At 48.5% G+C, this 27,209-nt stretch overlaps 2 non-coding genes across 2 annotated transcripts; one reads left to right on the top strand and one right to left on the bottom strand.

Annotated features, from left to right (window-relative positions):
- Positions 1 to 10,113: 10,113 nt before the first annotated feature.
- trnai-uau (transfer RNA isoleucine (anticodon UAU)) lies at positions 10,114 to 10,206 on the bottom strand. Its single transcript is given in 2 exon segments — positions 10,114 to 10,149; positions 10,169 to 10,206. It is a non-coding gene; the product is annotated as a tRNA-Ile (tRNA).
- A 13,907-nt stretch (positions 10,207 to 24,113) lies between these two features.
- On the top strand, positions 24,114 to 24,207 carry trnai-uau (transfer RNA isoleucine (anticodon UAU)). Its single transcript has 2 exons — positions 24,114 to 24,151; positions 24,172 to 24,207. It is a non-coding gene; the product is annotated as a tRNA-Ile (tRNA).
- The last annotated feature ends 3,002 nt before the right edge of the window (positions 24,208 to 27,209 follow it).

The following is a 27,209-nucleotide window of genomic DNA, read 5'->3' as shown; positions in this document are numbered from 1 at the left end:
AGCATAGGCCGTGAATGGCAGGATGGCACGCCAGTCCATCACGGAGTAACGGGCGTAATAAAGACATCTGTATGATGGGAACCCTTCATCAGCTTTCGTGTTGTTCTTTTGGCAGACTGTGTAATAAATTTAATTAAGGAATTTGCCGGAAGGATACGTCCCTCAGGCTCCCTGCAGCTGCTCTACTTCACTATGACGGTGGAAACGAGTGCCGGCCGTTGTGGTCATTGCCGGAAACGCGGGAGCACCAAGTTACCAGGGGTTCTCTGCCTGTCCTCACACCCACGAGACTGAGACGACACAAGGGGCGACAACCTGACGTCCAAACAGCCGAGCCCCCGCCGACCTATGACCTGCGTCCACCGATGCCGCACACGTGTGATCTAAGCACATACGTGGCGTGGCCGGTATCCTCCCTCCGATCCTTTAGCGAAGGCTGCGAGAAGACGGGGAGCGAGGGGCGAGCAGCCCGAAAGGCCTCGCTGCGGGGGGTGGGGCCGAGAGCTGGGGGTGGGGTGGAGGTGGGGGGCGCCGGCCCGCGGTAAACGAGCTGCACCGGCTGCCAAAGGCCCGCAGAAGCTGTGCATCAAAGGCACAGGCTTCCACGGAGCCCTCTGTCAGAGGAGTGAATTATTTACCGTAGTACTTTGTTGCCGAGCTGTCCGGACCCCCACGCGCGTCACAGCAACACGTTTCCCAGTGTGGTACGGGAGAAACATTCCTCTGAGGGTGCAAGGCCCACTGTCTGCCCCCTTATTCTGAGAGTTAAAATTACACACTTTTGATTTATTACTTTTCATATTTAGCTCATACCATTTATCTGAAACTAATTACGATCTTTGGATTGTACCTGAAACTATTGACTCATTTACACAGAAGGGTTACTTTACTGTGTTTCTTCAGGGTAAGTGCTGCACCTTGACCAAGGGCACCAGAAGAGATTCAAACCAGGGTTATTCGGGTAGCAGGCGGTGGCTCGCCCCCTGCCTGTGGACACATTTTCATCTAAGGTTCTGTGTGAAAATATTGCACTGAAAGTTATCTTTACAACATAGAAAGAGCTAATATAATATGTTAATATTTTTCTAATAATAATGTTTTGCTTTTATTATATTATACGGTTTTATTTTCAGAGAAAGCTGGTGCTTTTCAAACCCTTCCTCTAGGGTCCAGCAGCAGCCCCTTACGGGGACTCCAACGGCACCACCGAGGCCGTAATTTGGGTTCTGCCTGGTTTATCCCTGGTCCAGAAGGAACTGCAGGTTTTCATTAAACCCGCAAGGGTTCGACTCACAGCCTGACGATCCGGTCCGAAACCACGTCCCCGTGGGCTCTGCGTGATGAGTCCGAGGGCTCCGAATTCCTCCGCCCATCCCTTCCTCCTTCCTTCCTTCAGTGACCCTCTCTGCTCCTTATCATCGAGTGCTTTCCTCCTCCATACCGCTGCTCCGCGTCTCCTCGACCCCACAACCACCCAACCCCTGGGCCCCGCCCCCGAAGCTGTGCGCGCAGGCCGTGCCGCTGAAGTGCACAAATGTCCCGAAGTGCCCTTCACTCACAGCCCGGCTCTCGTAGCCGAAAGACGGGCCCCGGGGGGGCGGGACCCTGCACAGGCGGTGGAGATGAAGGGGAACGGCGGTGCAAAGACGTTGTTGGGGCTTCCTTTGGCTCACAACCCACCCCCACACACGCACCCACCCCCCTCGGTTTGTCTGCGGTTAATTCGTCCGGCCGCCCAGGATCCACTCTAACTAGTTTCAGATGGGTAATCGACACAGGAATTGGAAGTGACTTTTCCTACCGCCGCCGTGCAGACGTTCGCGTCGGGGGGCGATGGTGGCGGGGGGGTGTGGGACACCTCCCGCTTTTCAAAACAATTAATTTCAGCTGCAATTATGCAGCAGGGCTGCTACGGGCAGTTATCGTCGCTGACAGTAATTGCGGCGCGACACGGAAAATTAAAGCGGGAGTCGGCCGTGAGTCTGAGCGGCGCGAGTGTGTGAGCGCGCGTGAAAGTGTGTGCGTGGGGGGGAGTGGGCAGGAGGTGGCCTAACGAGCGACAGGATCGTCACCCGAGCCCCGGTCGCTCCCCATTTGGACGTGTTTCCGGCTCGGCCCCGGGGGCCCCGATCGAGCTGCTCCGCGAGGAACCGGCCCGAGGAACTGTCCGAAAATGATGTGCGAGTCGGGCGCGATCCCGCCCGGAGCCCCCTGCTCCCACTAAACCCCGCTAATTGGATCTGGAGGACTTTGAGCAGGTGCGATATGCATTTGACAGTGCCATTAAATGGTCACTGGTTTACTCTTTTTAAGGCCGGGGGCCAGAGCGCCGCCTTTACGAGGCAGGACCGCGTGCTTTTATTCTGAGCGCGATGGGGGCCCCGGATCCCACTGAAAGAGAGATTGGCTCCCCTCCCCGCTCGCTCGCTCCTGCGCCGTCTCTCTTTTCTCCCTGCCGCTCTCCCTCTCCCGTCCTTTCTTCTCCCCCCATTTGTAAGGTGCGACTTTGCTTTAATTGAGCAGAAACATGTGGAGAGATCAGAAATATCTCAGGGGATTAGGGGTGGGGGAGGGGAGGGGTGGCGGAGTTCTGAATTCGTGCCGCTCGCGTCTTGTGTTTGGAGCGAGGGGTCTGCTGGGAATGAATGTAGTTAGTGTGACCTGTGACCCCGAGAGCTGTTGACATGGACGGTGGCCAGGCGGGGTCCACAGAGCGCCCTTTGTTAATCCCATTGAGGGCTCCCTCGGAACGGCGGCCCGTGGAAGTTGCCAGCGCGGCTCTCTGGAATGCGGTGCCCCTTCGTTCCCATGCTTTGGAAACAGAGGTAGGCTCTCAACCGGTGAGGCCTCTTTAGTCGCCCTTCTGCGGCTCGGCTCAATCGACACTGACAGTTTCCTGGCCTGGGGCTGCCAACTGGCCGGTCGTCGCCCCCAGGCCCTCAAAGCATGAGCCACGTTTTGGGGCTCTGGACCGTTACCGCTGACCTTTCTGTATGAGGGAAGGTGGGGAACCGGCCATGTGGGGCGGTCGAAGGTCTCCAGGTGGGGCGCCAGGTAGTGCAGAAGCTAAAGTTTCAGGTGCGAGTCCTCTGTACCACTGTGAAAGGTATTTAACCTGTTAAAGGTAAATGGTGGCAACTTGAGGCCAACTCAAAGCGACCATTTTTAGCATGATTCTTATGGTAACAGAGGGAACAGCAGTGGTTCACCATCACCTTCTTTGGGTTGCAAACGCAGGAAGAGCCCATGCAAACTCCACCCATCCTGAGCCGTGTTCAAATTTATACCAGGATGGGCAGCTCGTGCTGTGAGGCGCCCGGTACGTCAGCAAGCTATAATCTGGATGTGGTAAAAAATATTCAGCTGGAAAATTTTATTCTTCAAGAACAGTCATACCTTGAGTAAAAGAACATACTTGTTCCTCGTGAATGAGGAAAAGGGTCCAGGAACCCAAAAGAACATCTTCATTAGAGTTTTCATTCAAAAATAATAAACATATGAAGATGAGACTGGAAGATTGCATGCTGACCATTGATTGATCTTTCATTTGTCCCAAAGTGAACAAGACATGTTTTCAGAATTACCATTTATCATGTACCGTTAGCCGAGTACATGACTACCAGAGTTTGGACAGAGTATGGACTCAGCGGTTTTGACCAAAGAGTTTAAATCCAAGAGTCTGTACCAGGAAAGATATCCTTCGTGAACACTGATTTGTGTACTAAAGGGAGTAAATAAAGTCAATAAGTATAGCAAAGCCATTATTAAAGGTGTCTTTCCATCATTTTTGGATGGTGTATGAGGTATGAGAATGGAGGGTATTTATTGCCCGAGGAGTCAACACAGATCCCCAGTGATACATGTGAAATACATTTTTAAGCACCAAAGATGATGGAATAGGACACCGGGACTCCTGCAGGCTGAGAGTTGAGTTACCTAAAGAAGAAGAGCTGCCGGTGTAAGTGGGCGGAGTCTTAGATTCCTCCGGTGGGAATTGAGCCCAGAAGAGGCTCTAATTGACAGAAGGCCCTGTGGTTGTGGTTCAGATACAACACAAATTAGAGGACACCGGCTGTCATCCCTTTTTGTTTGTGAGTGTTTGTTGAGGCTAAGAGGGAAGCTGGTAATAACCCCCCCAACGAGGAAGCCCCACTTTGTTTTTACAGCCCGTCTGCTTTTTAACACGTTCACTCTATCGCCCGCTGCAGACGGCGTAAAGATTCGAAAAGGCATTTGTAGCACTGCTCGAACAAGGTTACCAGGGTAACGCCCTCCCCCTTACCTCCCTCCCACACGCACACACTCGTACACGCACGTGTTTTGCCACAGTAACTTTGTGAATAGCCGCTTTGCACTTATCCCGGCGAGCAGTGTGTGCAAAGCCAGCCTTTGAACGAGCGGCCCACGGCGTTGTGTCTCCCGGCCAGCTGCACTTTTGATCTGTGAAGTGGAGGTGTGTCGGGTCTTCCGCAAACAGAAGACAAGGAAAGCACCAGGCCCAGACGGCGTTTCACCGGCCTGCCTAAAAAGCTGTGCTGACCAGCTGGCCCCTATCTTCACAAAGATCTTCAACAGATCACTGGAGATGTGCGAAGTTCCTTCCTGCTTCAAACGCTCCACCATCATCCCCATCCCGAAGAAACCCAAAATCACAGGACTGAACGACTACAGACCTGTTGCCCTAACGTCTGTGGTCATGAAAACATTTGAAAGACTGGTGTTGGCCTACCTGAAGGACATCACTGGACCCTTGCTGGACCCCCTGCAGTTTGCTTATTAAGCAAACAGGTCTGTGGATGATGCAGTCAACATGGGACTGCACTACATCCTGCAACATCTGGACAAACCAGGGACTTATGTGAGGATCCTGTTCATGGACTTCAGTTCGGCCTTCAACACCATCATCCCACACCTCCTCCTGTCCAAATTAACCTAACTCTCCGTGCCCACCTCCATCTGTCAGTGGATCACCAACTTTCTGACAGACAGGCAGCAGATAGTGAGGCTGGGAAGATTCTCATCCAAAACTCGCACAATCAGTACTGGAGCCCCCCAGGGATGTGTGCTCTCCCCACTGCTCTTCTCCCTGTACACCAACGATTGCACCGCAAAAGACCCCTCTGTCAAACTCTTGACGTTCGCAGACGACACCACACTTCTTGGCCTCATCCGGGATGGTGACGAGTCTGCTTACAGACAGGAGGTCCAAGAGCTGGCTGTCTGGTGCAGTCATAACAACCTGGAGCTGAACAAGCTCGAAACAGTGGAGATGATTGTGGACTTTAGGAGAAACACCTCAGCATTATCCCCACTCACCATCATGAACAGCACTGTGGCAACAGTGGAGTCCTTCAGGTTCCTGGGCACCACCATCTCACGGGACCTGAAGTGGGAGTTCCACATAGACTCCATTGTGAAGAAGGCCCAGCAGAGGTTGTACTTCCTTCGCCAGCTGAGGAAGTTCAACCTGCCACAGGAGCTACTGATGCAATTCTACTCCGCAGTCATCCAGTCTGTCCTCTGCACCTCTATAACTGTCTGATTCGGCTCAGCTACGAAATCAGATATCAGAAGACTACAGCAGTTAGTTCGTACTGCTGGAAGAATCATTGGCACCCCCCCCCCCCCAGCTCTCCAAGAACTGCACTCGTCCAGAGTCAGTAAAAGGGCTAGCAAAATCATTCTAGACCCCTCACATCCAGGCCACTTCCTCTTCGAACCTTTGCCATCTGGCCGGAGCTACAGAGCACCGAGCACCAGGACAGCCAGGCACAAGAAAAGTTTCTTTCTTCAGGCCATCTACCTCATGAACAGCTAAATCCCCCTAGAGAGTAAACCAGTGCAATACACAATGCTATTTATATTTATAATTATATCTATTTACCACATCATATCTCTTACTCACATTCCCTTGCATTTGTATAGAACATACCTGTACATACATATAATGTCTAGTGACTATTTTTGTATATTGTGTACCTTATATTTTTTATATGTTTTTTACCCTTTATTCACATATTCTATCTTCTCATCTGTGTCTTGTCACTGTCATTCTGTCTGTGCTGTGGAAGTTTCTGTCACCAAGACAAATTCCTTGTATGTGTGAACATACTTGGCAATAAAGCTTGTTCTGATTGTGATTCTGATGGGGGGGGGCAGCTTGTGGGGCAGGGAGGAAGTCGAAGATCTTGACATTTGTGCCCCCGCACATTTAATGTGTAATGAGGGAACACTTAAAGGAAGCTGGAGTGACCGCTGGAGATCAGCACCTCTGTTAGCCTGGGGGTGGAGGGTGGGGGTGAATTAGCATGACCCAGAATTGAAGAGCCGTCTCTGGCTGCTCTCGTACCAGCGTGAGAGCCGGGTAGCTGGTCCGTGTTTGGTCCTCAAGATGTTAACGCATCATCCAGAGAATGGCTGCTGTTGCATGCAGTCAGTACCTGCACGACTTTTGAGCTGAAGATACCTGGTTAGTGTTTAAGCACTTGGACTTGAACACTGCGGGTTCAAGATCATGGAGATACCCTGCTGTCGTACCCTTGGACAAGATGCTTATTAAACACTAACTGCTCCTGCCAACATTTATATGAGATCTAACTTCTCTCTCCTCTAGCGTTTGAGGACCTTCTTGCAGCTGAATCTGCTCAGAACGAGAAAGCCAGGCCGGTCCAGAAGGGTCCATCGTCCATCTGGAAGCAGTAATGGCCCAGAGGAATACAGGAGGCATTTGTTTTCAAGCAATTACAGCTTTTGTTGACGCATTTATGTTCAGCTCTCGCTCCTTGAGACGCCCAGCCTTCCGAGCGAAACAGGAAAAGTGTAATGAGGTGTGGTTTTAATTCATAGGCTCCTCCCAACGCACCGTTGTGTGGCTGCTGGCATTTCCTGAAACACCGTGGGCCACCACAGAAGGTATTTTTGCATTACTCCCCCACTAACGTTTGCAGGCCTACTGTTTAGAGCCCGTTCTGGTTTGAACAGAATTTGAGAGCAGGGAAATCACACCATTGACAAATGCTTGGATTCAATGTTTTTTCTCTTACGATGACCGAGCGGCTCGCTGTTGTTGGTATTAAAAGGAACACATTGGATTTTGCAGGAGACTAGTAGGGTTAGCGCTAGATTATCCTTCTGGAGACATCAAAATGCTGAGATCCCACAGCTGATTGCTTGTTGCAGGTCAAAGAAGGACAGAACCCCCTGGCTGTCCATCTGTGGTCCATCAGCGTTTCTTGGCATTGTCTGAGGTGTTGACCCAATATGGTTTCGCAGGATACGCTGTAGATCGTACTGGAAAAGAACCAAAATCAACCTAATCACATTCTTTCATTCGGTGCGGCCACTCGGTGCATGATCACATTGGTGAAGGGCACTTTGGTCAAGGTAACTCTTGACTTAGTCACATTGGCAGTTCTTTCGATGGCCATGATCAAATTAGATTTGACTCTGTTGAACCTGGTTACATTAGTGCTCTTGTTCGATGTCGTTGTGTTGTCCACAGTCAAATTACCTTTGACCTCACTAGTCATGATCACTTTGGCTGTATTCATGCTGGATGTTGCCCACGATCCCGCTAGCCTCAATCTCATCAGTGTTGGTTTTCTTTGCTGTGTTAATTTTGTTTGTGGTCACTTTGACCATGGTAAGATTAATCTTGGTAGCACTGGCTGTGCTTACATTGACTTAGTCACACTGGTCATGATTATGTTGGTTATGGTCATTTGGGTTGTGGCTACTCCTTGTATTAGTGGAACCCCTAGCTCGCGAAAGGAGGAGAACTCACATTACAACCATATGGAACCTCTTGGATCCAGCCTCTCTGATTCATTGTTGGTCGCAGTTGTGGTTGAGCATTAGTCACCCTACTGCAAATCCTACTATGCAAATGTTGGCTGGAGAGAATTTTTCCTTTATGCATGGTTGTCCTGCAACCACAGATGTGGGAAGGCTTTTGGATGATGTTCTGTCCACCAGCTCAACTTCGACACTCCAGACTCATCTCGGTAGCTGCCGAGGTCAGAGGTCACCTCGATGTGCAGGAGGTTCTGAACCAAGGCGCCTGCATTCCAAGTGAGTTCAGCCAAATCCTGGCATTTGGGTCCAAGGTCCAGCACTTGAGCCGCCAGCACGCCACGTGCTTTATGGCGGCCAGTAAATCCAGTTTCATTTCTCCTGACCCTTCTTTTAGCTCCCTCAAGCCCCAGCACCCGGCTTTATGAAGGATGTTTTCCTGCTGGGACGAGTGCTCGACGCAACGGGACTTTCACACTAAATAAACTTATATGTTTATACAAGTTGGGTCCAAGCGAAGGAGGTAGTGGGGCATGTTACGGTGTTTGGGGACTGCCTCGCGGGCTTTATGGCCTATGGAGCTGTAAAGGTGTCACTCCCGGCGGCCCAGGAGCCATCTTGCGGAGGGGGATGTAAGATGATCTTGGCTGTAACGTTGAAGAGTAACCAAATGAAATCCAGCGGGTTCGGTGCCCGTTCCCTGGCTTTTTACGGCCTTCTTGTAATCGTCCACCCCCGACCACAGCTTGTGCCGGACGCCGCTGCTAAACCTTTTGAACTCGACGCGTCTACTGGGACCGCCGCTCCAGGGCCGGCCACGTTAATGCGGGCCAGGGGCGGCTGCGGCTACCGCGCGCGAGCTCGGCTCTCGAGCCACGGAGAGCTTCCCTTCCTTTATTTAACCTCTGACCTGCGAGAGCGAAGGCTCCTCCGAAGTTCTGAGAGGAGCTAAGAGGAAGGGGAAGTGTTTGGTTACAGATTAAATATGTGCAGTGTCAGAGGCCATAAATCTCCAGGCCTGCTGCTAGCAGCGCTACTGAAACGGCATGTGGTACTGAGTGTTTGGTTATAAAGTTTTAAAGCCCAGCCTCTGTCATTGGCTTTCAAAGGGGATCTGGATGGCGGCTGGACTTTGGAAGGGCCAGTATGTCTACCAGGTGTCAACCGGTGGGGTGCTGGGGGGTGTGCAGCACCGTAGTACGGGTGCTGCAACAGGACGATCGCCATCTGGCGAAGAGGGGCCGTCCCTCGAGAAGATGAGCACCCAAAGGACTCGGCGTTGGAAGGATTTGCACCATTTCTCAATCTAACTGCAGTCTTCGGGAACTTGCGAGGTCCTCCAACCTCGGAGGCATCTGGAAACACAGCCGATCGCGTTGCAGGACCCTCCGGGACCGCTAAAGGCGCCTTCCTCCTGTCTCGAGCGCCGCTTCGTTTTTTTTTTTTTGGTTGTTTTTAGCTGATAAACACACGCCGCTGCCAGCTAATCGCTTTTCTTTCTCGAGTGCCTCGAGGAATAATAAACAGATGTGTCGGTTCAAAAGTCGATTAGCTTTTAATAGCGCGTCATGTCTGCGCGTTGCTTCGGCGTTCTGCGCGCTCCCCCATTAAATATAGCGAAACAGATGTGTTTTCTGGATGTTCAAACGTACGTTTGCGCGAGCTGTAGACAGGAAGCCAAAATCGCCAGAGGTTGCATATAAACATTTCATGATAAATTCATATCTTTTTAAAATATGGATTTCCTGGCGGTTGAAGCAACTTGTGTATTTTATTGCAGTGTTTTATTTCATGGTTTTTTTGGTGAATGAGGCCTGGTGCTTCCAGTCTACAGAGGAACTCTAAGTATCCTGCATTCTCTATAGCTATAATAATAATAATAATAATAATAATAATAATAATAATAATAATAATAATAGTGATGAAGCAATAGAAAAAATAAAGAGTGGTATTGAACAACAATAATTTAACCTCTGTGGTATCCTGTGCTTCAAGGGTGGGCTCCACACCACTGCAACCCTGTCTTAAACAGTTAACTACAGTGAGTGAATGATAAATGAAAAAGGTTTCTTCTTCGTCTTCTTCTTATTATTATTATTATAAGAAGAAGAATTACCTGAGCTGATTCTTTCCCTCTAAAGAGCCTTGCGCTGTTAGGTATGTAACCTTAAGTGCTTCCTATGATTTTCCCATTTTTAGAGCTGGGTAATTTTACCCTATCACTTCAGGGTTAAGTACCTTGATCATGCGTACTACAGCAGGAGCTGAAATGCAAAGCAAAAGCCTTCAGGGCAGTGTGACCACCTCACCTTCGAAAAGGTGTGCTCCAGGTGAGGTTTGAACTTACAACCTTGGCATCACTTCATGAATACTGCTGTATAAGTACCATGCGCTAACCCATTGCGCTACTGGAGCAGCTGATAGCAAAGGTTTAGACGTAGATGTAGATGAAGTCCACTTGTGTCCTTAATGCTCAGAAGGGTGTGTCCATTGTGGCTTTGGCTGAGTTCAGTCTGATTTCTGGTTTCTCTCATCTTCTTCCTTCAGCATTTCTCATCACCCCCTTTTTGAAAGAACATTTTTTCAATGTGTCCAAAGTATCATAATCTGAGTATCATTTCATTTATGCTTCCAGTGAGATCTGCTTTTCTTTCCTGGCTGTCCATGGTTTCCTGAATAGTCCTGTCCTGCTTCTTCGCTGTCAAATTTAATACCCCCTTGTAAATAACCTTAATGTAGCTTAATGGTATAAGTTGGTAATGAGACAAGCATCAACTTGACAAATAAATGTGGAATCATCTATTAAGGAATTCCAGTTTCTTCTCCACATCCTTATGGGCATCCTTCTGCTCTTCTACGGCTTCTACTAGAGTCGTCCTGATGAGTGAGACCACTCCTATATAAATTTGTGTACCAGTGTAAATTTGTCATCCAGTTTCACTACATTCTGAAAACTTTTGGTTCTACATGAAGAACAAAACGATTGAATTTACAACCAGGCTCCCTTGATACTTAATTCCAAGATAAACTCATCTTATGATACATAGCAGAAGCTTGTGGCTCAGTTGGGAATGAACTTTCCCCGACTCTTCAAGTTCAAGGTTTATTGTCCTAAGTACAAGTAGTGTGTATAAAGTACTATGAAATTCTTGCAGGGGTCATTGCTGTCTCCATCAACATCTTTAGTCAAGCATCGGCACGGCTAGTAGCAAAGTGGTTGACTCTGCTGCTTTTGGATGCAAAGGTTGTGGGTTCAGCTATTACCTATAGCTGTAGGACCCCTGAGCAAAGAAGTTACCCTGAAATTACTCCACTGGAAATTACTGAGTTAGGTAAGTAACTGTAGGTAGGTTAACATTGGAAGATGCTTTGGAAAAAGTGCTAGACAAGTGAAGAAATGTAATATAGAGCAAGTCATTAGTCAGGATGATAACTCACTTTAATCCTGCGTGGAGCAACAGTAAAATGGACTTGATCTTCTTGTGTTCAGGTGTCTTATGGTCAGATGCCAGGGTAAGAGCTGTTATACCCACGAGCTTCAGAGTCATTGACCGATTTCGGTCTGCTTACTGGAATGGAGGTAAAGGGTTGTGGGGATTTGGGTGAAAGCATCTCCGAAGCAGGAGAATAAAGACAGTGACCAACAGCGACCGCTTGGTGTTGATTGTAAAGTAAAAAGCCCCCTTGCTAAGATGGTCCTCACCTTTCCCTCCCTCATGGTTCCACCAGCAGTGACATCTCTGGAGTCTTGGAAGCCACTGGTGGGCATTGAGTGAGGAAGCAGGTAAAGGTCACACATGGTTGCCTTGCCTGGGCTGGAAAGAGACGGGGATGGGAGTGTGGATGACACATGCAGAGTTGAGCTGACCAGGTCATCCCGCATCCGTGCATGAATTGCTGTCCCGCAGCAACCTGACTGTGTATCGTGCACAATTATCAGGCGCAAACCTGACTCATTACCTGGGGACCTTATTCAGCTGCTGTATGAATGGGTAAGGCATAATGAATAATGTAATTCCAAAAATTACAAAATAAAAATCACCTCTGACATATAGTGTCTGCTCTGTACTTTAAATACCCAAACTGCTGATACAGTCTAATCACATCGGAATGTTTTTTTTCCACATTTATTATATTTGCAATTAATTATTTCATTAAACCCCACCTCTCTGAAGCTGTTGTTTATCTGAACTGCATACATCCATGCAAAGTTGGGTGACACAGTTATTAAAAATGAAAATAAATGGGGGGTGAGGTGGCTGAGGGCTTCCGCCTGTCATTAGTGCTTCCTATATTTTGTACGTTTCCGATATGTAATGCACATGATCCCTTTTCACGCGAACTTAATTTACCTTTACAGGTCGATCACTTGCCTAATTATCCAAAGGATGAGAATGGAAAAAAAAATTATTGGAAGGATAACTGAAGCAATGAGTGTTCAGCTGAGTATAAATGTCATATTAATTTCAATGGGAAGCGCAGATGACACAGTAGACATTTGGGCAAAAGATGGAGTCAGACTTTATTCACTACGTCCCTTTTCAGCATCACATGAGTCCTGTGGTTCAGTCAGTTGCTCATCCGGGCCTGGATTGCAGATGACCTTTGAGCCCAGGGCTGTGCCGATATGCAGCGTCGACAGACAGCGCCATACGTTACCCATCCCCTCGTCCTGCTGACGGACCCACACCAGGTGGGTTGTAGTAGTACTGCTAAGAGCCGCCGGCGGAAGCTTGTTTGGCCCTGGTAAGAAGATAGCGCAGGGAGACGGGCCCCCTGGGACTGGGAGATTGGGGAGGAGCAGCTTTGCAGAGTGACAAAGGGCAGTTTTTTTCTCATTGGGAGGTGTCAGCCTTGAACTGAGGGCGCATCTGGGCAACTTTCTGGAACCTGCTCACACAGCACTCAGACATTTCTGCACTTGTGCAGTGTGTGTGTGCACAGTTGGGAGGGGGGCAGCCAGTTGACCTTGGACCCCCAGTGATTTTATCCCATCTTCAAGCCTCAGGAACTTTGTTTCCTCTTCTCTGCAGTGCTCTAGCTTTCCTCCCTTGCTTTTAACAGTGCTTCACTGTTGGCGGCATTCCTCCGCATGCGAGAATCCATCACTCGAGCCCTTTCCTCCCGCTCGTTTTTAAGTGACATGAGTCAGCCTGCTTCAGAGGGCACGGCACAAAAATAAATTAACTGAAATAAATTAAGCTGCGCTGCTGACAATTTAACTCATTACATTTACATTTATTCATTTAGCAGACGCTTTTGTCCAAAGCGACGTACATCTCAGCAAGAGTACAATTTATGCATTACATTGAGAGAAGGAGACATAGCTGCAGACATGAAAGTCTCAAGCAAACCTAATTTGTTCCCCACCGCTTGCTGCACCAAGGTTCATTGTTCAAGTAGGTGCATAAGACAGACAAATCCCGATACCCACACCATTTTTTTTTTTTTTTTTTTTTGGCATGAACGAGAAATTAAATGAAATGAAAGCCCTAGATTATTAGGGATGATATTTTAAACGTTCTGATGCATCCAGGCTGGGAGAGGGACTATGTAAAAGTTGAATAAAACTGAATAAAATTACCTGGCGCAAGCTGATATATGGGATGGTGCGATGGCGCAGCAGGTTTGGCTGGGTCCTGCTCCTGGGCGGGTCTGGGGTTTGCATCCTGCTTGGGGTGCCTTGGGATGGACTGGTGTCCCTTCCTGGGTGTGTACCCCCTCCTTCCAGCCTTGTGCTCTATGTTGCCGGCTTAGGCTCTGGTTTGCCTCAGGCTTACTTGGGACAAGCGGCTGTAGACATGGACAAGCTGATATGGAATCAATTCAGCTCAGTTAAATAGACAAAATAAATCTAATTGATTTTAACTGAAATTGATAAAACTGATCTTAACTAGGGGGGCGCAGTGGTGCAGTGGGTTGGACCGGGTCCTGCTCTCTGGTGGGTCTGGGGTTCAAGTCCTGCTTGGGGTGCCCTGCAACAGACTGGTGTCCTGTCCTGGGTGTGTCCCCTCCCCCTCCGGTCTTAGGCCCTGTGTGGCCGGGTTAGGCTCTGGTTCCCTGTGACCCTGCATGGGACAAGTGGTTCAGAAAGTGTGTGTGTGTGTGTGTGTGAGAGAGAGAGAGAGATTTTAACTATAGTGAAATTAACTCAGTCAAAGTGAACTGAACTCAGAGTGCACTGATATTAAATCAAATTGAAACTGAGACTGAAACTGTCACGCCCACCACAAGCACCTCCTGGAGATGAGCCCAGCACACCTGAACAGCATTTAGACATAGCATAAATAGGAGGGGTCCACACTGGGAAGCTGCAAAATCTTGGAGGAGCTTAAATGCCTTATCTCACGCTTCCTGGATAAAGAAACCTTCTCAGACCCACATGTTGACCTAGTTCCCTCTTTTGACCACGGCCTTATTGTTTCAGTGTATCCCTACCCAGCTTCGACCTCATTCAGTATATGAGCGCCTGTTTATCAAACCCGACTTTGGCCCTGCCTGTCCAACAACCACGAGTTTCATCAGATCCCGAACATCTCATTCCCAGTTTCGACCCAGCACGTCCCCGATCATGACCCTGGCCATGCCCGCTATGACTTCGCTGGTACCGACCTCATTTCTGTTCCATGATTTTGATCCTGCTCTGCTCCTGTCCAATAAAAACTCATCAGTTGGATGCATCTCCACTCTGCCCTGGTGATTTATGACATAAATAGCAAAATGTGAAATTAACTTAATAAAATGGAATTGAATTCAGCTCAACTGAACTGAAGTGAAATGAAAAAAGGAATGAAATCAGCTAACTGGGCTCATGTGAAATTAAATTAATGAAACTGAATTTACTTGAAATAAAATGAAAGGATATTAAATGAAATTATACCGGATTATTTTTACTTAAAGTAAACAACTGAAACGAAATTAAAGGAACCGAAATCAGAGGGAAATGAATCGAATTGAACTGAATTTGGCTGGAATGTAATAAAATTAACTGAAATGAAATTGAAGGGACTGAAAATCAACTAAACTGAAGAAATCAACTGAAAATGAACAGAACTGAATTCAGATGAAAATGGAATGAAATGAAACTAAAGGAACCAAAATCACCCGAAAGTGAACGGAACTGAACTGAATTCGGCTGAAACGAAATCAGCCCCATACTGAAACTGCCATGAATTAGAGGGAGGGGAGCCCATGGTCCACCGTTCCCCTGTCTTCACGCCATTCCTGTGTGGGGTTCCAGGAATCCTGCCGACAAGGACGAGTTGCCCTGGTTCACGTGTTCTGAGGCCACCTGCCCAGTTGGGTTGCGATCCGCACTCGGCCTACGCACCACGGCTGCCAACAAACGCAACCCTCTGAGCTCCACACCCGCCTTCCTAATTGCCTGTCGAGATGCTCCACTTTAAATCCTCACCAGTAAATCCCGTTGTCTGGATTATTTAGCAGATCTGTCCGTATCTTTATTGACAATCGTCTCTTTATTTTTCAGCTTTGTTATTTCTTTGCCGGGGTCCTCGGCTGCCGAGGTTTAGCTCCCGTTGATATGAACACGATGAAAGGGAACGGGGTGGGGTGGGGGATTAGCGTGTAATCCTCCCTGATTGTGAGCGCGCCCCGGCCTCAGACGAGCCCTCTTCAGCGGGTACGGGTGGCGGTGGCCTTGCCCGGTGCCTGGCGCCCGCTCCTCTGACGGCTGCCTGGTAATGAGCGCCCGCCACGGACCAGTCGTGTTCACGGCCAGCTGAATGCAGCAATTAAGGAGCCACTTCGGATCCCTTTAAATGTAAATAAAGCAGCCTCTCTCAAAGTGCCACGCTAGACGTTCCAAATTAAACCTGTCTCGGTAATGAGAACTGTGATATTTCGACAAGAGGCTGCTTTTTTTCCCTCCCTCTTCCTCTTCCTCTCCTCCTTTATCCTCCTCTCTCTCTCTCTCCCTCTCGCTCGCTCGCGCAAGCCGTGCCAGGCAGGTTCTCCTGTCAAAATGTTTTAATTAGGCAGAGGTAGGATCGGGACACGGAGAGGCGGTGTGGCCCTGTGCCTCCTGACCCCCCCATCCCATCACCTCCAGTTGCTCCTCTGCGTCCCACCTTGAGCTCTGGACTCTGCAGGAAGAGGAGTCACGAGGGCCTCGGAAAGGCAGTTGCACCAGCAGACAGCTGACGGAGCATGGACTGATCTGAGGTCGGTTTGTGGGATTGCAGTGCTCCCCCCCCCCCCCCATCCAATCCCTCGCAACCAGAAAACTGGTGCACCAACGCGTCTCTTGTCTGACCGTAAAAAAAAAAAACCCACAGCTGAAAACCTGCTCCGAAAACAGCAACGAAATTAAAGGAAAAGCTGCAGTGTTATAAATAAACCGCTGCAGTAATGAGCAACAAAATGAATATTAAAATGGGCAAATTACAAGGCGCACGCATTACCGTTTGGGTCGAGGGCAGCGCAGGTCGCGACAGACGGACGGCCGTTCAGGACACATTTTAATCCACTTGTTATGATTTAGAAACAGACCTGTTGTGAAATCTGCAAAACAGCCTTTTCTCCACACCCCACAACCTCACAAACCGATATGGGCGGAATTCTTACCGTTATCCTCATATCCGTGAGGTCATTTCTTGTGTCGCCAAAGCGGCGCCTGCTTCTCATCATAAATACTGGTTACATGCGATTTGTGCCCAATTACCATTATTATAAAGACTGAAAAGATTGCATGTCACCTAAATGAGTGTCAGCTAAATGAGTAAATATAAATGTGATTTATTGTAATTTTTAACCTTAAATTAGCTGATACCTTTGTCTAAGACTACTTGCAGTATTTAAATATAAATTGATTCACTTATGTGGGCTGTGGTCGCGCAGTGGGTTTAGCCGAGGCCCACTGCGTAGTGGGTCTCGGGTTCGAGCCCTGAGTGGGGTGCCCTGCGGTGGACTGCCACCCCATCCTTGGTGTGTCCCCTGCACCCTGTGTTGCCAGGTTAGGCTCTGGTTTGCTGCGACCCAGCTTGGGACAGGTGGTTGTAGACATTGTGCAATTCACTTGTTTTTGTAGCTCAGTTTCATCGCTGTTTCAATTCAGCGCAGCACCTTAATCTAGGGTACAACTGCAGGAGCGGGGATTCGACCCCAGAACACCCAGAACACAATGCAACGGCTGAAATCACAGCACTACTACTGCTATCCCGTTCTTTTGCACTCTTACTGACCAGCATTAATATCCCGTATTATTAAAATGCCCATTTTGCAGATCACCGGGGTCTCGGCTGGTTCTCTGAAATATGGATCCCGCCTCCCTCTGGTGCTCCTCTTTTCCCAGGTGCTTCTTTGGGAAGAAACAACACAGCAGAGCCATATGCTCCCAGTGCATGGCGCGCATGTATTAGCAATGTAAATCGGAAAAAAAGAGGCTTTGTTTCAAATTCAGTGCAGAGCAATTAACAAAAAAAGGATTAGTTCTGTCATCGGAGCCCATAATCCCGCGAAGCACCTCGGACCAGGCTTCGCTCCGACACCCGGCGCCCTTGTTTCCCGCCGCATCTGCAGCGACTGATGCAAGTGCTGTGTGTTTCCGTGCAACACTCGTAATGCGGCTCTCCCACGGGAGGCGACTGTGACTATTGCGTGTGAATGAGTGTGTGTGTGTGTGTGTGTGCGCGCGCGCGGGCGCGGCAGTGCACACGGTCTCTTTCCTGCCTGTACATACAGGGGTGACCAGGCTGACCTGCGATGTGAAGACCCCCATCCTTCAGTAGCGCCCCCCTATGGGGCTGGACGGTGACCTGCCTCCCTCAGCAGGGACAGCCCAGTGTCAGCCGTAGCTGCCCTAATGCCCCCAGACAGGTTGCCCTAGTGGGGTGTCCTCCCAGGCCAGATCACTAGCGCCCCACCCCCACCTCCACCCCACCTCCACCCCACACCAGCCCCCCCATTGCTGTGCTGAAAGCTGATGTGCCTGGATTTTTGGATTTCCACTGCTGATATCGCCGAGCGGAGAGAAGCACGCAGTAGGAGGAATGCTTTCGTTCTGCCCCCCCACCCCCGCCACCCTCGTCCACCCCACCCATCACATGTCATGGCCAATAGAGCGAGGAAAGCAATCAAAGCTCTGAGCAGGAGCTTTGTCTTGGTTTGCTGAGCAGGGGTTGCTGGGAGGTCGGGGGTGAAGGTTCATGACGTTATCCGTTTACCACCCCGGTTTGCTGGGTCACCTTCACCCATAGAACCCAAACCTCATCTCGCTGCACTGGCTGCGAACCCAAACCCCCCCAAGGTGTGGTACTGCCTCCCTACTCCACAGGTTAATGGAGAACTGGGTGTCTTTTGCTAAACTGAGACCCTGTTGACGGCACAGTGAGTGAGAAACGTGGTAAACTGACACTTCTCCCCAAATCAGATCACACTGTTAAGGTGCTCATAATTACCCTTCCATTCGGATACCTGGGTACATTTACCCGAGCGATTCAAGGTCGGTGCCTTTCTCAAAGAGATGAGAGGAAGCAGCGGGTTTCAAACCCGTGTCCATTTTCTATCGTGCCTGAGAACAAAGCGCTTTCTTTAGTCTTTATTAGTAAGTCAGGAGATACCTTACATTTCTTCATTTAGTTGACACTTTTCTCCAAAGTGACTTACAATGTTAAGGTATTTAAAGTTACACAGCAGGGTGATTTTTACTCGAGCTATTGAGAGTAAATACTTTGCTCAGAGTTATTACAGCCAGAGGTGCGAATTAAACTTGCAACCTTTAGGTGCGAAGGCAGTAGCTCTTGTACTACCCGCTTCTTCCTTTGATTTAACACACCCACTTTGGGTTTTTATTTATTTACATTTTACATTTACATGTATTTGCTGAGCAGACTCTTTACTCTAAAGCAGCTTACACTGATTTACCCGTTTACTCAGTAGGGTTAGCGTTACTATATAAATTCAGGGTAGGTACCTTGATCAAGGGAACTTCAGCAGGAGATGGGATTCAGGCATGTGACCTCCAAGCCCAGTCCAGCAGCTCTAAGCACTGCAATATCTGTCATAAGTCAAGGATTTCAACTGCTTAGTCACCTGTTGCCCTTAGAAACCATGCGGCATACAGGAAGTTGTGGTGTTGAAGCCCAGCTCACAGCTCGGCACTGTGTGTTTGTTTTATATGTGGAGGTGGGACTGCTGAGCGAGTGTGTGTGTGAGCGTGTGTGTCCGCACATCTGTTTTGGGCAAAATGTGGAGAGTGTTTAGCGATAGATAGGAGCCCCGATAGGAAGTGTGGGACACTGGGAAGCTGCTTCGTCCCGGCGGGAAGCGGGGGGACGAGTTCCTGAATAACAGCAGACTGTGTTCTTTCTTTCGTTCCGACGGCACCAGAAGGGATCCAGGAAATCCGGCGGATCAATAATGTCTCTTTTGCCCGCGGACCGCGGCAGCGCTGTTAAATCGACGGTAGATGGTGTGTGCCAAGCCCCCCCCCCCCCTCCCAGAAGACCATCGTCGTGATTTGGAATTAGGGTTATGCTTGGCAATGGTTTGGGATTGTATGTGTGTGTAATATGTGGCGTGTGAACGTGTTTAGGTTGAATGGGTTGTGTAAAGAAGTACTGGTTCAGGTATCTGAAGCACACACACACACACACACACACACACACACACACTTGAGGTTAAGCTCACATAAAGCTTCACCCCAGACTGTCTAAAAGAAGAGCTCTTTGAAGATAAACCCCGCTGTGGGTTTCCAGCATTCAGAGTGTGTACAGCCACCGCAGGCCGTGCTTGTGCTCCTTTGTCACCGGGGTCATAAGGGGTCACCCGTCATTCCCGGAAAATCGAGCTTTCTGTAAAACAGGTCATCGTAAGCATCCCAAGTGATGATGAGGTTTGCTATTTAGAGTGACGTCACTTTGCGTACCGCTCATTATTAACCTGCCGCCAGATCACTTTCAGCGCCTGTTTTTAATGAACATCCTTAAAAACTGCAGCTTTTAAGGATGCGGCAAAAAATAATTTGTGTACTATCTCAGTGTGTATGTTGCTGTGACCCTGCACTGTTCATAAAGGCAATAAAAAGAAAAAGCTGCAATTATTACTCAGGAAATGATGACCTCAGAGGACACGAAACCTTAATGTAGCAGTTAATAAATAAATAAATAAAGAAATAACCTCCAGGTTTAGAATATTTTTTGTTTGGTGTTTGTCTCATCACTGATTTAATCCCTCTAGATATATACATATATCGTATATATATATATATCTATACATATATATTTGTCCACAGGGCAGTTTATTAAACTTTTCAAAGAACCCAGTATGGATGTTAGAAGCCCCACTTTCTGACGTTGGACTTGCGAGACCACAGCTCAGTTTCCCCACGGCATGTTCCAACTGAGAGCTAAAACACACCTCGTGATTATAATATACACTTAATAAGCATAGTGTGTTTTGCTTTTTGTTCCCACCTATCAGTCAAATAAACTCAAATTATCCTGCAAATAATAGATTGGTTTTTTTTTCTGAAATTATTATTCTTTATTTACCTGATTCTTTTGTTCTTGACGACTAAAATACGTATTTAAAAACTCAGAAATATCACAGTTTTGTAGTTCTTTGTTAAACTGACCGGGGACTTCAGTGGTTTGCTGAGCTCTTAAGGCCCAAAATGCTTCAAATGTACCTCAATGAGCTCCGACAAACTGTGACGTTGGTTTGGTGCGAAACGTTCAGCATGTGGAACAGACCGCGGTAATTTAGCATATTGAAAGGGTAAATTGAAAAAGGAGACAGCCAATTAATGATGAAAATGGTAAATATTTTAGGTCTATGCTCGAAGTTACTCACAGCTATTGCAGTTGGTAGGGATTCAAACCCATACCCTCAGTTGGAAGTTGACGGGCTTGGGAAAAGATGCAGGACACCAAAAAAAAGAGCGATGCTCCAGGTGAGGTTTGAACGCACAACCTTGACATTACTCCGCAAAGTACTGCTGTGTAAGTACCACACGCTAACCAATTGCGCCCCTGGAGCCCCCAGGCTAGTGTTGCCAGAGGTAGTTTTTTTGGTTTTTTTTACCATGGCCTCCACATTCACATGAAGACTTCTTCCAGAATGTTCTGTACACCCCTAGTGTTGAACGGGCTGTGTTCATTGCCACTGCTTACTGCTCATCCTCACTTTCTTTCTCCATCTTTTCCAAGTTCCATGCAGGACTTGAAGTTCTTCAACACCACTCCTGGATCTTGAAGAAACAGTCTAGAAGGGACAACTTTCATGTCCTTCCCCAAAATATCTACTGTTGGGCAGTTCTTCTGGGTTCGACCGCAACTACTCTGTCCCTGCTACCTTCACCCATGTCTTCTAGTTGGATGTTTATCCATCTTGGAGACATAACGAATGTAGTGTTTTGTAGCAGTAGATGAAACAAGATGCATCTCGCTATGATTGTAGACCAAAGTCCCAGATCGTCGTCGCTTCACGCTGGAGAAAGATCACCTTCCCCAAACATCTCAGAGGGTCTGGTTCCACCCCTTGATAGTCTAACCCATTGAAACGGGACCTTCGCACATGGCAAAAACAGAGAACTTCACGCAAACTGCTGCTTTTTGCTTTCCCTCCAATTTGCTTTGTCTAATTACGCATTTGGTTAAATCTGCCCCCCCAGCGCTCTGTTCCCACGAAGCCAGACGGCCTTTCCACGCTTCTTTATTTATTTGATTTCTATACAGCCAATGATCGGCACCCATCCCCACCCGCCTCGGAAACGCTATTTGTTTTTCCGACGTTGCGGCGGGGAGCACGTGCTGTATTTATTTCTCCTCCTTTTGTAGTTATGGATTTTCCACCCCTGGCCGGTCCAACGGAGAGCGCTCGTCCGTCACCATCGCTCATCCCTAGATTAAAGTGAGCGCTGAGAGAGATGTTGCCTGTCTTTCAGGCGGCGGCTCTCCTTCAGCACAATGTGCCAGGTCCATCTCAGGGTCCCGGGCTGCAGCAAAAATAATAGGCGATCCTTGTCGAGATTATTGAAATTCCGTGCATTAAACTAAAAAGCCCACCCCCCCCCCCCCCCCGCTGCCCCCCGCCCAAGTTACTTTAAACTGTTAATGCGTATCGATTTGTGCTCCCGGAGAAGAGCTGTAAGTGGAATCTGCAACAGGCTTCTTCTGGACAACTTGCCGGCCTTGTACTCGAGAGCCTGCGTTTTTGTCGGGGGGGCCTATGCTGAAAGCGGGTCTGTCAGGGGCTGGGGGGGGCCGAAGGCTATTCAGATGGGTGTATTAAACTCCTAACGGTGTGAGATTAAAGAGTTCCATTGGGAAAATTTGGAAAGATGGTGATTTGCGGCAACCTGTCTTTCAGAGCCTTGCAAAGATCACATAATACGTTGGATTTTAATGCCACAAAACAGTTTTTTTTTAAACTGATGAAGTTGTGTGTGCAGCGTCTCGGCTTTACAGGGGCGGCATTGCATGCTAGAGGGGAGCATCTACGTGTGTGTGTGTGTGTGTGTGTGTGTGTGTGTGTGTGTGTGTGTGTGCCGCCCACCCGCTAGGCCTGTCTCCTCCAGGATCACAGAGGCTCTCCACCCCATCTCCAACAACAGATGGACCCTCAAGCCCAGGCTATAAATCCAACCGTGGGCTCCATCCCTCTGGCTCCATTTGGCTACAACCATTCTGATGTCTCCCCTTCCTTGCAGTACCAGTGCTGTGAGGATCTCCTGTTTGACATTTAAAAGGCCATTTGCCGAACCCATGGGGGATATGGAGAGACGAGGGTCCCTCACCCCGTCAGGTGAAGGCAAACCGACACACAGCTCATCATTCTCAGCGTTATGTAACCGCTTTTATTTTTCCCTGTAAATTCCACTCAAAAATCCCTCCACTGTGTTTTTTTTTAACCTTTATTTTTTTTCTTGGTGACGCGTCAAAGGCGCTTCGCTCGTTCCCGCATGACGTACGTGTCGAATGCCGATAAAACCGATCTCAGCGTCCGCACGAGTGAGTTCATTTGATTCGCCGTCCGGGTCACGGCACCAGTTCAGCTCGGTCCCTGTGCTTTTGGGCTCCGCCGAACACCTGACCCACGTTCCTTCATCTGGTTTCTTTCCTCGCTGGAACAAATCGAAGGACTCGCCTTTGAAATTTTAATCTCGGAAATGTGCTCAAAACACAGCGAGTGTAGAGAAGGGGTCGATGCCCTTGCAGCCCATTACCCGCGATCCCCCGGGTGCCCGTTCCGACTCAAAGCGGGGGACAAGTTTGGTGTGACCTCGACTCCGAACCTGCAAGTCGGTGTCACTCAAAACAGGCCCCCAAACGAGATCCGTGGTTAAGACGCGTCCTCTGACCTGTCAGTTCTTTTCTTGGAGATATTCTGACAGCAGCCACGGAGAAAGCCCCACCTGCCACACACACACACACACACACGCGCGCACGCGCGAGCGCGCACGCGGGCACGCAGGCAGAGCTCATTTTCAAGTGTCATGGCCTCCCGCCACCGCGGGCATCGACTCGTCAGCCTGTCTCATTAGAAACAGCTTGGCCTCGGTGCAGACAGCGCTAATCGAACCGAGGGCCTCCGCGGACCGCTCGCTTCCCAAGCAGCGCGCGGAGGTGCTAACACGGGCTCCGGTCGCCGTCGCTCGCCGCCACCGTCCCACCCCGCCCCCACACCGTCCCTGCTCCGGCTTCACCTCCGCCGAGCTCACAGTGGCGCGCCAATCACAACCCTGTTACCCGATGGAGAAACGGGGCACGGGGGATGGGGGGCGGGGGGTGCGGAGGAGAGCGACGGCGCTTCACACCAACACTCTGGTTTGTCTCCAGCAAAAAACTTCAAAATTCAACTTTGCTATTTCCTATCGCCTACAGTTGCTAGGATTCGGAAATTAATTTTCCAAGGAGCTCTTGCGTTTCTCCGTGTCTGAAGCTTTTTCTGTAAAATGTGACAATCGTTAATTTATCGTTGTCGGTGATAATAGGGCTGCGATTATCATCTTGCTCCCTTAATTAATTTCCTCTTTGCCCGCATTTTGTTTATGGGTGTAGAAGGGGCTGAGAAAACTGTCGGAATATTCATGAGGGTGGAGAACCGGGGGGCAAAACGTGCACAAACGTGAACCGTCAACCCCCCCAATCTCCAGGCGCCATACGAAAAGCATCCCTCTGTCTGGATGTTGCTTGTCCTTTTTCCAACCTTTGGCCAGACAAAGGTTCTCAACCACAGTAGTTATGGATACACCCCCCTTTTGCCAGTAATGACCCAAGTTGAGGATTGAACCCTCTGGAGGAATGGTATGCGTACAGCCAACTTGACGGTGAAAAAGCCAAAGAACTGCACCCTCTAAGGCTCCAGTGGCGCAATGGGTTAGCGCGTGGTACTTATACAGCAGTATTCAGCGGAGCGATGCCGAGGTTGTGAGTTCAAGCCTCACCTGGAGCACGTCCTTTTGGGTGGAAGAGTAGTGACCTTAATGCATTCCTCTTAAAACCTTAAGTTTCTCATTAAATATCCCACAGTTCACTTGAAAAGAGTATGGACCCTGAATTGACATCGTGCGAAATACCCTACTGTTCAAATTTTGGTTATTATTGGGCGGCACAGTGCAAACTCCACAGAGACTGAGCAGGAATCAAACCCACATCCTCTCACAGTGCCTGGGTGGTGTGAGAGAACAGGGGTTTGATCCCTGCTCAGTCTCTGTGGAGTTTGCATGATCTCCCAGTGTCTGCATAGGTTTCTTCCGCGTGCTCTTGTTTCCTCCCACAGTGCAAAGGCATGCTGGTCAGGTTCACCCATAGTGTGTGAGTGACAGAGAGAGTGTGTGTGTTCCACTGATGTATGGATGAGTGACCCAGTGTAAGTAGTGTATCTAGCAGTGTAAGTCACCACGGTGAATAAGGTGTGTGGGCTGTTAACACTACATAGAGTTCATCGGAAGTCACTTTGGAGAAAAGCGTCTGCTAAATAAATACATGTGAATAAGTAAACTCAACAAGAAATATGGAGAAGAGAACGTTCTGGAACGACTCTGTTTATGGGGTCAAGAAGAGCGGAGGTCAACTCAACAGCCTTTAACCACATCAAGAACGGTCATGTAGACCTGATCAACGGTCATCGTTGCTCTTTCACAAAAGAATCAATATTAGGTGATATTGGGTTTTTTTAACACGGATATAATTATTTACAGTTTTCTGCACATATAAGTTGAACATGCTACTCGACCGTTTGTCATTATTTGCTTAATCGCAAAGGCTCGTTGGGTTCAGAGATGTTTTCCAGCAGACACACACAAACAGGGCAGGTATTGAAATAACGATGTGTGACGCGTGCCGTGTTGGAAGGACGGCGGCGGAAAACGACGTTCGGATAAATGGTGAAGTACCGCGGTCTTCTGAGCGGTACATGATCCCGCAAAGCGCCGAACACAATATAACGAACAAAAAAGCGTCACAAGCGAACGGGCTTCTGTGGAGGATGTCGGTGCCGAGTTTTGATCAGGGCTTGTTTCCCCCGTTAGCGGAACACAATTCCAATTTCTCAATGGCTGCTCGGCGCCGGTTAAACGCTCATTATCCGTCATGTCGGAGCTGCAAACTGGGCCCGAAACGCGAACGCGGTGCAAACGCGTTGAGAGTGGAACGCGTCTGAGCGGTGCGTGACAGGGCCGCTTCATTAATGCACCGTGAGCCGTTTAATGAGCTATGAAAGCACACGTCCTTACGCGTACGCGTACACACACACACACACACTCACACACACCAGCTGCACAACATGACTTCTTATTTCTCCAATTTGGGTCATTTTAGTTGCGCTGTCTGCACGGTAAACGAAAAATAACGGGTTTTGAGCGAGCAGGAAACGTCCGCAGCGTAGAGTCAAATTTTATTTCTAAGGACGTCTCACATTCCAGTTTCATAATTTTCGTTTTTTTTTTTTCTACTTTTAACGATTGCTTCTAAATCAAGGGGTCATAAGTGACTTAGAACTTAGTGCAGCCACCTTGCCATTGCAGGACCAGGTCTGAATCCACACTCCTGCTATAGTACCCTTTAGCAAAGATATATTTACCCTGAATTAATACAGTAAAAGAAACACTTAGCTGTATAAAAGGGTAAATAGCTGTATATAGAGGATTAGCTAAATAAAAGCATTCTTCTTCTTCTTATTATTATTATTATTATTATTATCATCCCAGGCCAATCAAACGTAACCAAACTTGAGAAGATGGAACTGATGGGAATATGCACAAAACCTAAGCAAAATTCTTGAATTAATTTCCTTGGTCTTTTCTTGAGATCTGGGTTCATGTAGAACCAGTTGAAATATTTGGCTAAGAGGAATGATGAAAAAAATCATATATACACAGATTATTATTATTGTTATTATTATTATTAGTTTGTTTTCAAGCTGCACGTGTTGATGCCGCTACAGATGTTACCATGGCACACATGGAAGCATAAGAAAAATGAAGAAACACTCCTGTCCCTTCGCTTCTCGTGTTATTATTTTTCTTTTTTGGGAGGACTGTGATTGACAAACCAGCCTACTTGATGCAGTAGAAGCCCTGCGAATCACACCAGTCCCCCACCTTGCCCCCGGGGCTGAATGCCATAAAATTGGCACGTAATCGCTGGAAACAAGAAAGGTAGAAAATTGGCGGCGCTGGTTTCAGGCCTTCTTTCGCATCAAAGCGATGGCAGAAAATTGGTGGGAGAAACAATGCCATTTCGCTGGAAGCCCACCGCCAGGTTAACAACGTCCCAGGGAAGTTCCTGAGGTGGCCGCTGGGATTTGCGCAGCCCTGCCGCTCTATTACCGCGCACCGCCGAAGGCCTCTCTCGTCGCGGTCTCTGTAGTCCCGGACTTGTTTACTCAAGTGTCTGACCCGTACCTTGCCCCCCCCATCCCTGCCCCCCCACGGGAGGTAACGACACACACGGAGACACGGGGTGCTCGCCGTCCCACCTCGGCGCTCCTATTAAATTCTTCAAAGTTTGGTTCTCAGCGGTCAGACGTTCGACACGTGCCGTAGATCCCGTTGATTTAGTATTAACAAACCGCACACTCACACCGACCTTAGATTAAGTCTCAAATGTGTCAGCTGCAGTTGCGGCAAAACAATTTACCAGCAATTCTGCAGCTCACTAGAGGCCAATGATACAGATTTATGTTTTCAACTTTCCCTTTTATACATAATTTTGAATTATTGTGATTCAAAGCAAACCCCTTAATCAAGGGTACAAGGGGATCCAAACCCATCGACGGTGACTGCAAGGTTTTGGATCGAACCACAGTTGCACCTACTCTTTCTGTATCAGCTGATATTTGGAAGACCCCCACACTGTTTTAACTGACAGAAGGTTGCCTGTTCAAGTCCCAGGTAAGGTCGTCCTGTAATGCCCATTGACGTAGTACTTACCTTAAAGTACATTTCCAGTAGT

This window comes from Scleropages formosus, chromosome 17, assembly GCF_900964775.1.
Source record: "Scleropages formosus chromosome 17, fSclFor1.1, whole genome shotgun sequence".
In the NCBI taxonomy this organism is placed as follows: domain Eukaryota; kingdom Metazoa; phylum Chordata; class Actinopteri; order Osteoglossiformes; family Osteoglossidae; genus Scleropages; species Scleropages formosus.
The sequence above is the reverse complement of the archived record's forward strand: the minus strand, read 5'-3'. Positions and strand labels throughout refer to the sequence as shown.